Here is a 14,573-nt window from a genome sequence, read left to right as displayed (position 1 = left end):
ACCTCTCTGCGTTTGTTGAAGCCAGCTACTCCCATGCATTACTCAACGATCCATTTCAACTTGAGCCTGTAGTGGAGAAACATGACTAGTAGTATATTGAAGGGGTACCAATTGAAGGCATGGCACTGCAACTAGGAGATTTATATATGGGGAGAGATTGCACTCTCTTGAGTTGATCTGGAAAGGTCAGTGTAGAGAAAGAGAGGAGAAAGAGGGAGATGCTACTTCTCTAGAATTGCGAGCAGTCATCTTCTGGGGTTTAGGTTGAAGTCTCTCTCTCTCTCTCTTCTTGACATGCGGAACATTGTTGAGAGAAGAATTAATTGCATATTGAAGCGGGACAAAGCTGGAGGTAATGGACCCCCGCAAATCAAGGGTAAGGCAAGGGTTGTCTATTTACCTGCTTTGCTGGCACTGCCTTGCCACCTTGCATGCAATTAGGGAGGGCCTCAAGAGGGGGCAAGGGCCATCCTGTGGTGGCTACAGGCATTTGCAGCCACATGAATAACCCCACTACTCTCATTTTAGTATAGTAATAGATAGATAGATAGATAATGCAAGAAAAGTCGAGATGTTAGGATGTGAAATAACAAGTGAGATAAAAAGATCCATTTACTATTTTAAAACTGAAATAACCTTTAAGGTAAGTCTCAATCATCACTGATTAAAAGTATGCCTAACCCAACTCTCGTTTAAGGCTTCTTTTAGAAAGCCAAAAAAATCTCAGCCCTCTCTTGCTTTCGCCATCTGCGTTGTTGACCTTAGCTCCATGTGTCGCTCTGCATCATCCCCCCCTTTCCTTCTTTTCATTTGCTTATCCTTTACTACCCCGTTACGCAAAGCATCTTCTAGGATTCTATCTAATTGGGCCAGTTTTAGAATTGAACAGACATAGCTATTTTAGCCAAATACGTACTTGGTCCACTTTGCTTTCATTAGGACGAATCTTCACAAATTTCGTCCCCTCACTTGGCTCCTAGTAGCACCCGGCTCCAAGCAGCGACCTCGTGGTCTTGCAGCTCGTGCACCCATCTATAGCCCTACTTCACGTAAAGCGCAATTTCCCTTTCAGTGCCTGCTCTCCTCCATGCCTACCTTCGCCTCATGCATCCCAAAAGAAAACTTTGCTCCACCATTTCCATCGTCATTCTCGTTCATTCCCACCTGCATCTTGAACAACATACACACAAACTTACTCATGCATGGATGCAGGTGAACTGAGACCTACTGGCGCATGGCATAGAGCCCCCAACCTTCCCTCCTTTTTCTCTTAATTCCACAAGGGAATCCCCTAGGATTCCCATTCAAATAGAATGGGTTCAGCCCTACTCAGTAGATTTTTCTTAATAGACCCCAAAAAAAGGTTTCAACATTCAAAACAATATCTTTATGCCTTTTCTCAGATGATGTATACTGCATTCATAACTATGGTTGAATTTTTATTTTTTATTTTGCCATACTCACAATTGTGAGTGGAGATAAATTAAGTAAAAAATGAAATTCCAATGAGTCTCAAGTATACTGCATTCATAACTATGATTGAATTTTTATTTTTTATTTTGCCATACTCACAATTGTGAGTGGAGATAAATTAAGTAAAAAATGAAATTCCAATGAGTCTCAAGCACACACTGTGCCTTGAGGAGCCAACTGGTACAAAATGTTCCAAGTTTTAGCCTTTTGATACCCACTTACACATTTACAATTCAAGATGTGGTTTGACGGTAGGAAGCCCTTAGCAACCACTTTCTTCCTCGCTAGTGTCAACAAGTGTTGTGTTTATTTATCAGAGTTCCTAATTTTTCCAAGAGAAAGAAAATCCAATCTCTACTCTCCTATATGATTTCATCAAATTTGGCCATCATAGGGTTTCTTTTGAAAATGGAAAGGTTTCTCGCTTTCCAAGTTTTCTTGAGAAGCAGAGTGGAAAATGTATGTGCACATCTGAATGGATTGGTTTCTAAAAATATTTCCTCCCAAGAGTAGATCATTCTCGAAAAAGGGTATCCTCCAAGTCTTTTGTACCCATTTACATAGTTTCCCCGCAAGCCCCCTCGCAGGCAGTCTTTGAAGAGGTGGCGAGGGTCTTCAATTGCCACTTTGCATTCTAAGCATAAGCCCGTGCCAATTCCTATGGTTTTTACCTTGATCCCAGTATGAAGGGCCCCCATAGCACCTTCCAAGGGAAGAACTTCATTAGACTAGGCAATTGCAACTAACATTCACTTTGATTCATGCCACAACAGCCTTTGATAAGCAGAAAGAACCAGTCTGCTTTGTAAACAAGGTTGATGTACATTCCTCCTGCTTGGGGGACAACACAGTTAGTGTCTTTGGGCTAGTGCTAGGATTTCTAATCCGTCTTGAAGGTGCATCGGCTACTTGATTATGCTTGCCAGCAATGTGAGCAATATGAAAATGAAATTGTGAAATCAAATTTGCCCACCTCATGTGTTTGTCAGAGAGCTTGGTCTACATCATGAAGTACTTAAGGCTTTGGTGATCCGTCCGCGCAAAATGAAAGGAGTCCCCAATAAATAGTGATTCCACGAGTCTAAGGCATGTAGAATTGCGAGGAGTTCCTTTTCATATGTTCCTAGAGCTTGCTCAACAGGGTCGAGCCTTCGACTTTCATAGGCTATGGCGTGCCCTTCTTGGAGCAAAACAGCTCCAAGGCAATCACCACAAGCGTCACATTGGACCTCAAATGGCTTTGAAAGATCCGGCAATGTAAGCACTAGTTGAGGGATAAGCTTTTTGAAAGCATTTTCTCCTTGGCAGACCATGTATACCTAATGTTTTTCTTTCTTAGGTCATGTAATGGTCCAGCGATTTGTGAGAACTTTTCTATGAAGCGTATATAGTATGCATACATACCTATAAAGCTTCTTAGTTCATGAAGATTCCTTGGATTAGGCAATCCTTTTATTACCTTTAGCTTTGATGGATCCATTTGAATGCCATATTGAGAGATAATGTGACCTAAATATTGAATCTCTTGTAAGAAAAATTCTCTTTTCTTTCGATTAATATAAAGTTTATTCTCTCGTAAGACTTGAAATATTATCAGGAGGTGTTGCTTGTGTTCGTCTAGTGAATTAGAGTAGATGGTAATATCATCAAAGAACACTCCAGTAAAAGTTCCGTGAGGCCTGAAGAGCTTCTCCATCAAGCGGTTAAATGTGGTTGGTGCATTGGTCAAGCCAAAAGGCTATGATATGTACCGTCTTTCTTTTGCACTAATAACATGGGTGAACAAAATGGAGATGAGCTAGGCCTAACCATGCCCTTCTCAACTAACTCATGTACTTGCCGCATAATCACGTGTTGTTGAGCTTGAGAAACTTTATAAGGAGGTTTATTAGGTGGTGAAATTCTTGGAAGAAGTTCAATTGCATGGTCATCATTGCCTCGTTTAGGAGGTAGTTCACAAGGGATGTCGTCAATAAAAACATATTGAAATCCCTTGAGAAAATTGGATGACTCTAATTCCTTGTGATTGTTTACATTTTCTTTTGCTAAAGCATTAGGTTCATTTTGAAAATCTTTAACAAAAATCATGTACACGGAAATAAAGCTCTTTATTGACTTATTGAAAGCTTGCATATGTACAATGGGTATGGTGTTACCCAACTCTTTGGCATCTATGTACATATCTTTTTCCCTGAACCTAAAGTAGATTTTTCTTTCAGGGAATTTAACATTGAAAACCATGCGATCAAACCATGGTGCCCCTAGGATTACGTCCTCATGATTGAGAAGAGAGATAAAGAAGTCCATTTTTTCCACATAGCTTTGGACATGGAGCCTCAATTTCCCGATTAAGGGAGTGGCTGAAGCTTCTTGCCCCTTGAAAGCACCATCGGCGGGTACAACATCTCCCATCTCATAGGCTTGGATGCCTAGCTTGGTGGCCAACTTTGTGGATATGAAATTGTGAGTAGAACCAGGGTCAAAGAGAATAAAATCATCACGTTCTCTTACCTTCCCCAAGCATGGCATAGAGGAAATCCTTTGTGGTGAGTTTCCTCTTCTTGGATTTCAACCAAGGTAGCTCTAGGAGGATAATGGCGGGTGTTCTTTTGGGGGGCAAGCATGGTACGCATGCCATTGCTCACCGCATTTGAAATAACGGTTATCTTTATGATGCTCAAGCTCTTCAAGACAGAGTTTATTTTTGCCTTAATAAACTCCCTTCTCCTTAGCTTTGTTGTTGTTGGCGTTGCCTTTAGGAAACTTTTGGACATTGTTCTTTCCCTTAGGCTCATTGTTACGGTCCTTATTCTCCCTGGGCATAATATTTCTCTTAGCCCCTGTTTGCAAATTGATTCATGAAGCCACCATGGTATGGTGTGTGTGTATGTCGCACGTGTCAATGCAAGGAACTTGCTGATACACCGTGTGTGAGCCACAAATGGCTCCAAGCACACAACAAGCCTAAACTAGTAAGCTCTAAGAAGGCGATGGTGTGTCACTCACCGCTCTACGCTTGCTTCGTGGAGGATTCCTCGCCGTGAAGAAGAAGGAGCCGCCGCTTCGCCGCACTCAACCGCTTCGCCGCCGCCATGGCGTTGTCACAATGCTCGATCGCACTCTCTCTCTCTCTCTCTCTCTCTCTCTCTCTCTCTCTCTCTCTCTCTCTCTCTCTTGCATACACACACACACAAGGAGATGATGAAGAAGAATATGGAGATGGAGCAAGAGCACTCTTCTATTGCACAAATGAGAGAATGAGTGAATTTTGGGTTTAGTTGACTTTTATATGAGCTCGCCCCATTCACACTTGGGCGCCCATGCTTAGCCAACTAATCCCTTGAATGTTCCAGTTAGAGTGCGCCTCTCATCAGCGATCACTCTTACCGCTCTACGCTTGCTTCGTGGAGGATTCCTCGCCCACGAAGAAGAAGGAGCCGCCGCTTCGCCGCGCTCAACCACTTCGCCACCGCCGTGCCGTCGTCTCAATGCTCGATCACTCTCTCTCTCTCTCTCTCTCTCTCTCTCTCTCTCTCTCACGCATACACACACACACACACACACACACAAGGAGATGAAGAAGAAGAAGATGGAGATGGAGCAAGAGCACTCTTCTATTGCACAAAAGAGAGAATGAGTGAATTTTACGTTTAGTTGACTTTTATATGAGCTCGCCCCATTCACACTTGGGCGCCCATGCTTAGCCAACTAATCCCTTGAACGTTCCAGTTAGAGTGCGCCTCTCATTCGCGACGATCACTCTTACCCTTTTCCTATTGGACCGACAAGCCCGGTACCTGACTCTACCAAATAAATAATACAATGTCCGCCGTAGGTGATAGGGTGTCCGTAAGGGTTAACATGCCCCCCTTCCTGATGTAGATTTCGTCCTCGGAAGCTATTGAGTTGAAGCCCGTTTGTCGAGGTGGAAGAGCATCTGAGATGAATGTCCTTAGCCTCCTTCAGTCACTGCAAAATCAAACAACATTGGCACAGTAATTGCATTCTCATAAGCAATTAAAAAGCATATGCAGTTTTAGGTAGACAAATTGATTGGTAACAGAATTTTAAACCATTTGTCAGCAACAATAAACATTAAATTGCAATATACTCAAACACATAAAGAGTTGTAAACATAAAAAATCAAACAAGTCGGGGGTCGCTAATTTAACGGTCGAAAGGCACTAGAGATAGACTATTAATACCATGGGTAAGCTTCTTAATTTTCTCTGGTCAATTAAGTTGTTTTATCGCGAGAGCCAAGTATTTCATGTTCGAGGGCTGACTAGAGGCTATACCTAGAAGACCTTGTAGTTAAGCTATGATAAAAGGAATTTCTCATGAAATCATTGCCTGATTGATTACCTTTTCTTTGACCCCCCAAAGTCTTTTCACAGTGATTCAATTTGATGTGTGTGCTTATTTTGTATGCCTTGGGTTTTTTGCTTTTCAAGGAAAAGCGCCCACACTGGGAACCTCTAGGGCTCTAGTACCATAGGCGATACATGTGAGTGAAGTACCCAATCAAACCGGGATTTCTCTTTCAGCTTAAGATTTTACATTGTGGCACTTTGATTTTTTTAATTTATTTTTTTCATTTTCAGCATTTTAATTTTGTAACTTTGGGGGGTCATATAACACTGTTACACCTCCCCAGGCTCATCACACTAGTAAACTCCCTTTATAATACTTAAGCTAAAGGTCAATAGGGTCAAGCCCACTAGAAAGCCCTAGTACATTTCACACAATGCTACCTAAATCGGATTAAGAACCTAAGTAACCATTGATTAGGAAGGCATTCCCGATGGTATTAAAAGATCTCTAACGCATAGCTTGGTCAAATTAGCTTAGTCGGGCTGCTTAATTTTTAAACCTAGACAAGTGATTATGACAAAAAATTACATTGAATTAAATGTTTGATACTAAGCAAATGCATTGAATATTATGCTACCAATCACAATTAAAGCAGAAAAACATGGATGCAAAAAGATAAGGGGTAATGCTAATGGACAAGAAACACATGTTTGCGTTGATGATCGTGCTTGATTTGAAAAGTGGATGAGAGAAAGATTCCATGAAGGTACAAATCCTAACCACAGCAATTGTTCCTGTACACACTATGAAACACAAACAATACCTCTAGGAGGCACATAAGTGGGAAGAAAGAACTTTGCTAATCACCAAGCTCTAAAACAGAAACACTCCTATCGTACTAATCTTACCTACCCTCCATCACTCGAGTGATGAGGATCAAAGGTGTTTTATGGCATAGGTTTCTATTTCAGTGTACCGGATGCAAATGTGTAGGTTTGAGTCAATGTTTTGACTTTTATTGTGCATACTCGTTTGCTAATTTCTCTTGCTCTTTATTATTTTATTTTTTTAATGAGTATAAGGCTATATATATACATTCCCTTAGATTGGGAGATTGAGAGGTCAGGGAGGAAGGTTGAGAGGAGAGTGAGTGAATGATGACTGTCAGCAAACACTCCCCCCTTCGTTGGGTCGATCATACCGTTTGAAATGTGCTCGTCACCCTTTGAAACCAATTGTTCCAGTTGGTAATAGGTGGGGATTTTTGCCATGAGTTTTCTATTACCTTAGGTGCCTCGTCGAGTTGCAAGGGTGGTAAGGTACTCTCCCAGGATCAAACTTGAAGTGGATCATCAAGTGATTCTTGAACACTAGAAGGTGTGGATTCCTTTGTAGCTTAATGGAGGTCCACTATTGTAGGTGGAGGTTGTGGAGAAGATTTTATTTCCGTATTGGAACTACATGAAGAGCAAGAAGCTTCATTTGATTTCCGTATTCTTGAGCTAGGTGGAATAAATCGTTCTTTCTTTGGTACCCAAACTAGCTCTAGAGCGGATGTGTAGCATTCTATGATTTTTTTCTTTCCACAAGTGTCAATTCGTTTTGGAGCTACATGATTGGGCTCACACGGGTCAGGTGACAGGTAAGAACACAATCTACGTTTTGGCACCCAGATTTGATCATTTCCTTGATAGTAGCCTTGGGCTTCCAATAGTCGTTTAGGAATCCACTACCATGTTTCCTTACTTTTCTTGGAGTGAGCGGGACGTTTCTTACGGGGCTTCTAGCACTAGCTATTGTCGCTAAAGAAGCTTTAGGGACCCACCTGTATGTTTTCTTCGTTACATTAGGATGAGTCTTGTAAGAATCTATATACATTGCTTATAGCATATTTAAGGGTACAGGCATTTCATCCCCCTCAGGTGTTACCCAGGTCGTCCCCCTATTTCCCCAAGTGTCTATGGTTGCTGCTAGGTGGACCCAATCCACATTGTCCGACTCAGTCATCCCAAGTAGTACATCCATATAAGGAGAATCTTTCCCAACATCAGTGTCTACTTTACACGTATAAAAATACTGCAATGGGTCGAGTGAACTGTGGTGTCAGATCTATGATCAATTATAAACCTGTTTCCTAGGGGATGTGCTCGACCAGTTACAAGATCCACTCGAATGACAGATTATTGGAACTGCAAGTAGACATGGTTTTTAGACCAGTCATGTACCATTTTTGCTTCCCTCATGAAAGGACGTCCTAAGATCATCTCCGATGCCATACTGTGCTTGGAGAAATCCATAGCAATGAAGGTAACTCTTATTTTATGTCCAAAGTCCTTGATCTTCACTACTATGGTTGTGGTCGAAAGGTGAGGTCTTCCCATAGTTTCCTAGCAATTTCTAGTCACAATGCTAACCCTAGCGCCACCATCAAGGATTCCCTTCACAGTTCATCCCTTAGTAGTGACTGGTATGGTCGCATTGGATTCATCACCCTCAAAGTATTGTCCCAACTTGTTAACAGGTATTTCTATAACAAGGTTCTCATCTAGGTTGGGTTGTGGATCTAAGTGTTCCTCCTCTATTGTCATCTCCCCAACTCCATCCATCTGTGCAAATTGTGGTAGCCCAAACTTCAGTTCTCCATTGAGGAAGGCTCGAAGAGCTGAGGCTAGCTCAGGGTCTTTATATAGTTTGGACATAATGGTAGTTCTAACTTTTGAAGACATGAAATCCATCAATTTGGCAATGTTTAACGGCACCTTTTGGCTTTGAGTCCCTTGATGTGGGGTAGATGGGATCTCCATTTATTCGATAGGATCAAGTAGTCCCTCTGTAAACATTCTTTCCATCAAGAAGTGTGTACACCCACTTTCCCATGACTTTAAGTCACTTTCTTCTTGGATGACACTAGGTATGGCTAAGGGTCTATGGTCTTGGTAAGGTTGTTGTTGCGTAGGAAACACGGTGTCTGTAATCTGGATCTTCGTAGGTGCTAGTTCTAGATCCCTTTTGGTATCTTCTACCAAACTCCTTAATTGCTTGACTCGCTCCATCTCCACTGTAGGGTTTGGGTAAGTTCCTGTCTTCTTCTTGGATCCTGGCCATTGTGGCTCATGAAGATCTTCCTTGTTGGTTTCTATCTTAGTGGTCATTTTGGTATCCATGGTTTCACCTGAATCAGAATCTTCTTCAGTGTCGTTCATATATACGGGGTCGTCACCAGTCCCTATGATGGTCTTTGAATTGGGGTCTGACTTCGCTGCTTTGTGCGATCTCTCTCTTCGTGTTTTCTTCTTTTTCTGAGATTGGGAAATTGATGCCGTGTCTCTTTCCTCAAGAATATAATTTTGTTTTTGGAGCATCGATCGTGTGAGTACGTTTACTGGTACCACATGTGTACTTTGTGATGGCTCCTCGGTAACTTCAATCAAGTTTAATGGCGTGATCTTCGGTGCATTTGGATTATTTGGACATTGGGCAATCAAATGATCTATGCCACATTGATTACACATAAGTATCAGCATTGTAGACGTGCTCGATTGATTGGTTTGTATTAGTGTGGCGTTCTTTTGTATCCTAATAGAACACTCGGCTACAAGATGTGGACCTCCACACTCATAGCATTGAAGAGGTGGTCTCTTAGCGCTGTAATTGATATTTCGGCCTCTTGCCACAACAGCAGCGGCTTGATATACAGGTTTGACTTGTCCCCAACAGTCCTCCATGTAGTATTGTGGACTTTCTTCAAGCATATCCATCCCATAGGCGATATTAGGATCTATATCTTCCTCACAGCCTTCCAAACAAGAAATAGATGACTCACAACCCACTTGATTCACCAAAGTGATTCTCGGATGTGGTGGTTGCAGTCCTAGCACTGGATGTGGTAAAGGTGTTGTTTGAACAACATTTTGGGTCCTAGGTACCATGTGTTGTGCTGTTTGTTCAAGAGGTGGGGTCGGCATCAATGCAGGCACTCGAGGTGTGTCTTTCCATGCTAAGGTTGGTCTATTGGCCATCGCGCGCTTAAATACTATACAATCCTTAGCTTGATGACCATACCTCCCACAGGCATTTCAGTTCCCATTGAATTTTACTCTAAAAGTAGGGCATTCACTGGTACTATGCGGTCCATATCATACTGCGCACCATTGTTGCTTCCTTCCTGGATACATATGATTGTTTTGCAGAGCACGATTGTCTCTAAGACTATCTTTGGTGAGATTTGCTAAAGTCATCTTAGGTATCTTTGGCTCCTTAGCAATAGCCTTCAGGGTCATTGGTTGATGCCCTGATGCTTGCGAGCTAATAGATTTAGCCTCAACAGACACTCTTTCTCCTTGAATCATTAAATTATCCTCCAATGGGATCGCATTGGTGGTGACTGCTTCCCAAGTGGTGATACCTCTATGACTAGGCCATTGTTAATATCCTCATGTTGTAATCCCCTAATGAATCTATCAAGCAATTGGTTATTGTTGAAGCGCTCATTTTGATTACAACGAGAATTCAAATGCTTCAAGCGACTTATAAAGTCTCTCACCGACTCTCCTTCCTCTCGTTGGCCTTTCTGGAGCTGAGAGGCTACACCCCAAAGCACTCCCTCTCGTATGTAATCTTTTAAGAACAGTCTCCTAAGAGTAGGGTAAATCGTTTTTTCTTCCACCCTTAGGGTTCTATACCAATCCCCAGCCTTTCCACTTAAGGTTAGGCTTAAAGCATTTCTCTTATGTAGGTCATTGTGTTCTCCTAGAGAATCGCATATTTGTTAAAACACTTCGATATGCTTTCTCACATCCCCGTCTCCACTAAATTTTTGTGTGAGCTTGGCTATTTGTACTGCCTTACTTCTAGGCTCTCTATCAGGCGTGTAACGCATATTCTCAACAATAGATCGACCGATAGCTTGAGAAAATGTTGCCAAGTCACCTAAATGAGCAAGCACCGTGGGTGAAGGCGCTCCAGAGACTACATGTGGAGTAGGTATTGGCATTGGGCTTGGCGCATAGGAAGCCCTTGGGTTCCACGTTGGGTACGATGTTGTGCCATGTGGTGGTCCGTAGTTCATATGGGTGGCCCTAGGCATAGCAGATGTCGGATGTGACATGCTAATGCTAGCCGGTATAATCCCATGGAAATAAGAACTTGGGTATTGTGGTTGTGGAGCATAGGTAGTTGAAATAATGGGAGGGGTAGGGACTACATGATACGAGGACCCATGGGTGTATACGATTGGTACACACTTGTAGGTACTGTTTTGCAGGCATTGAGCTACCATGTAGTGGTGATTTACTAACAAATGAGGTTTATGGCGTGTTTCTCGGTGTGTGCGTATGTCGCACGTGTCAATGCAAGGAACTTGCCGATACACCGTGTGCGAGCCACAAATGGCTCCAAGCACACAACAAGTCTAAACTAGTAAGCTCAAAGAAGGCGATGGTTTAGTTGACTTTTATATAAGCTTTAGGTTTAGTTGACTTTTATATGAGCTTGCCCCATTCACACTTGGGTGCCCATGCTTAGCCAACTAATCCCTTGAATGTTCCAGTTAGAGTGCGTCTCTCATCGGCGATCACTCTTACCCTTTTCCTATTGGACCGACAAGCCGGGTACCTGACTCTACCAAATAAATAATACAATGTCCGTCGTAGGTTACAACGTCCGTCTCGTAGGTGATAGGGTGTCCGTGAGCCGTGAGGGTTAACATGCCCCCCTTCCTGATGTAGATTCTGTCCTCGGAAGCTATTGAGTTGAAGCTCGTTCGTCGAGGTGGAAGAGCATTTGAGATGAATGTCCTTAGCCTTCTTCAGTCACTGCAAAATCAAACAACATTGGCACAGTAATTGCATTCTCATAAGCGATTAAAAAGCATATGCAGTTTTAGGCATACGAATTGATTGGTAACAGATTTTTAAACAATTTGTCAGCAATAAACATTAAATTGCAATATAATCAAATGCATAAACAGATGTAAAGGTAAAAAATTAAACAAGTCTGGGGTCGCTAATTTAATGGTTGAAAGGCACTAGAGATCGACTATTAATACCATGGGTAAGCTTCTTAATTTTTCTCTGGTCAATTAAGTTGTTTAATCGCGAGAGCCAAGTATTTCATGTTCGAGGGCTGACTACAGGCTATACCTAGAAGACCTTGTAGTTAAGCTACAATAAAAGGAATTGCTCATGAAATCATCGCCTGACTGATTATCTTTTCTTGGACCCCCCAAAGTCTTTTCACAGTGATTTAATTTTGATGTGTGTGCTTATTTTGTATGCCTTGGGTTTTTTGCTTTCTAAGGAAAAGCGCCCACACTGGGAACCTCTAGGGCTCTAGTACTATAGGCAATACATGTGAGTGAAGTACCCAATCAAGCTGAGATTTCTCTTCCAGCTTAAGATTTTACATTGTGGCACTTTGATTTTTTGTTTGTTCATTTTCAGCATTTTAATTTTGTAACTTTGGGGGGTCATATAACACTTATACACCTCCCCAAGCTCATCACACAAGTAAACTCCCTTTATAATACTTAAGCGAAAGGTCAATAGGGTCAAGCCCACTAGAAAGCCCTAGTAAATTTCACACAATGCTGCCTAAATCGGATTAAGAACCTAAGTAACCATTGATTATTAGGAAGGCATTCCCCATGGTATTAAGAGGTCAAACTAGCTTAGTTGGACTGCTTGATTTTTAAATCTAGAGAAATGATTATGACAAAAAATTACATTGAATTAAATGTTTAGTACTAAGAAAATGCACTGAATATTATGTTACCAATCACAATCAAAGCAGACAAACATAGATGCAAAAAGATAAGGGGCAATGCTAATGGATAAGAAACACCTGTTTGTGTTGATGGTCACGCTTGATCTGAAGTGTGAACGAGAGAAAGATTCCATGAAGGTCCAAATCCTAACCACAGCAACACGTTCCTGTACACACTATGAAACACAAACAATACCTCTAAGAGGCACATCAGTGGGAAAAGAGAACTTTGCTAATCACTCAACTCTAAAACAGAAACACTCCTATCGTACTAATCTTACCTACCCTCCATTATTTGAGTGATGAGGATCAAAGGTGTTTAATGACATAGGTCTTTGTCTCAGTGTACCGGATGTGAATGTGTAGGTCTGAGTCAATGTTTTGATTTATTGTGCATACTCGTTTGCTAATTGATCTTGCTCTTTATTATTTTTGTTTTTTGGGAGTATAATGCTTTATATGTACATTCCCTAAGATTGGGAGATTGAGAGGTCAAGGAAAAAAGGTTGAGAGGGGAGCAAGTGAATGATGGATGTCAGCAGACGCTCCCCCCTTCCTTGGGTAGATCATACCATTTGAAATGAGCTTGTCACCCTTTGAAACCAATTGTTCCAGTTGGTAATAGGTGTGGATTTTTGCCAGTACTTCTCTATTACCTTAGATGCCTCGTCGAGTTGTAAGGGTGGTAAGGTACTCTCCCAGGATCGAACTTGAAGTGGTTCATCAGGTGATTCTTGAACACTAGGAGGTGTGGATTCCTTTGTAGCTTTATCGAGGTCCACTATTGTAGGTGGAGGCTGTGGAGAAGCTTTTACCTCTATGGATGCATTACATGAGGAGCTAGAAGCTTCATGGGACTCCCCCCTTCGTGAGCTAGGTGGAACAAATCGTTCTTTCTTTGGTACCCAAATTAGCTCTAGAACGGGTGTGTAGCATTCTGTGATTTTTTCTTTCCGCAATCGTTGATTCGTTTTGGACCTACATGATTGGGCTCGCATGGGTCAGGTGACAGGTAAGAACACAATCTACGTTTTGGCACCCAGATTTGATCATTTCCTTGATAGTAGCCTTGGGCTGCCAATAGTCGTTTAGGAATCCAACGCCACGTTTTCTTACTTTTCTTGGAGCGAGTGGTAGGTTTCCTACAAGGCTTTTGTTTTTTAGCATCCGCCATGGTCGCTAAAGAAGCTTTAGGGACCCACTTGTATATTTTCTTTGTTATATTAGGATGAGTCTTATCAGAAGCTATATGCATTGCTTGTAGCATATTTTAAGGTACAGGCATTTCATCCCTCTCAGGTGTTACCCAGGTCGTCCCCCTATTTCCCAAGTGTCTATGGTTGCTGCTAGGTGGACCCAATCCACATTGTCCCACTCAATCCTCCCAGGTAGTACATCCATATAAGGAGAATCTTCCCCAACATCAGTGTCCGCTTTACACGTGTAACAATACTGCAATGGGGCCGAGTGAACTATGGTATCAGATCTATGATCAATTATAAACTTGTTTCCTAGAGGATGTTCTCAACCTGTCACAAGATCCACTCGAATGACAGAATCTTGGAACTGCAAGTAGACATGGTTTTTAGACCAGTCATGCACCATTTTTGCTTCCCTCATGAAAGGATGTCCTAAGATCATCTCCGATGCCATAGTGTGTTTGGAGAAATCCATAACAATAAAGGTAATCCTTATTTTATGTCCAAAGACCTTGATCTTGAGATCTTCTAGCATCCGAATAGGTTTAACAATAGACCCATTGGCCATCTTCACTACTATGGTTGTGGTCGCAAGGTGAGGTCTTCCCATAGTTTCCCAGCAATTTTTAGTCACAATGCTAACCCCAGCACCACCATCAAGGATTCGCTTCACAGTTAATCCCTTAGTAGTGATTGGTATGGTCGCATTGGATTCATCACCCTCAAAGTATTGTCCCAACTTGTTAACAGGTATTTCTATACAAGGTTCTCATCTAGGTTGGGTTGTGGATCTATGTATTCCTCCTCTATTGGCATCTCCCCAAC

Source organism: Adiantum capillus-veneris, chromosome 5, assembly GCF_014529385.1.
Source record: "Adiantum capillus-veneris isolate H3 chromosome 5, ASM1452938v2, whole genome shotgun sequence".
Lineage (NCBI taxonomy): Eukaryota > Viridiplantae > Streptophyta > Polypodiopsida > Polypodiales > Pteridaceae > Adiantum > Adiantum capillus-veneris.
Note: the sequence above shows the minus strand (reverse complement) of the source record.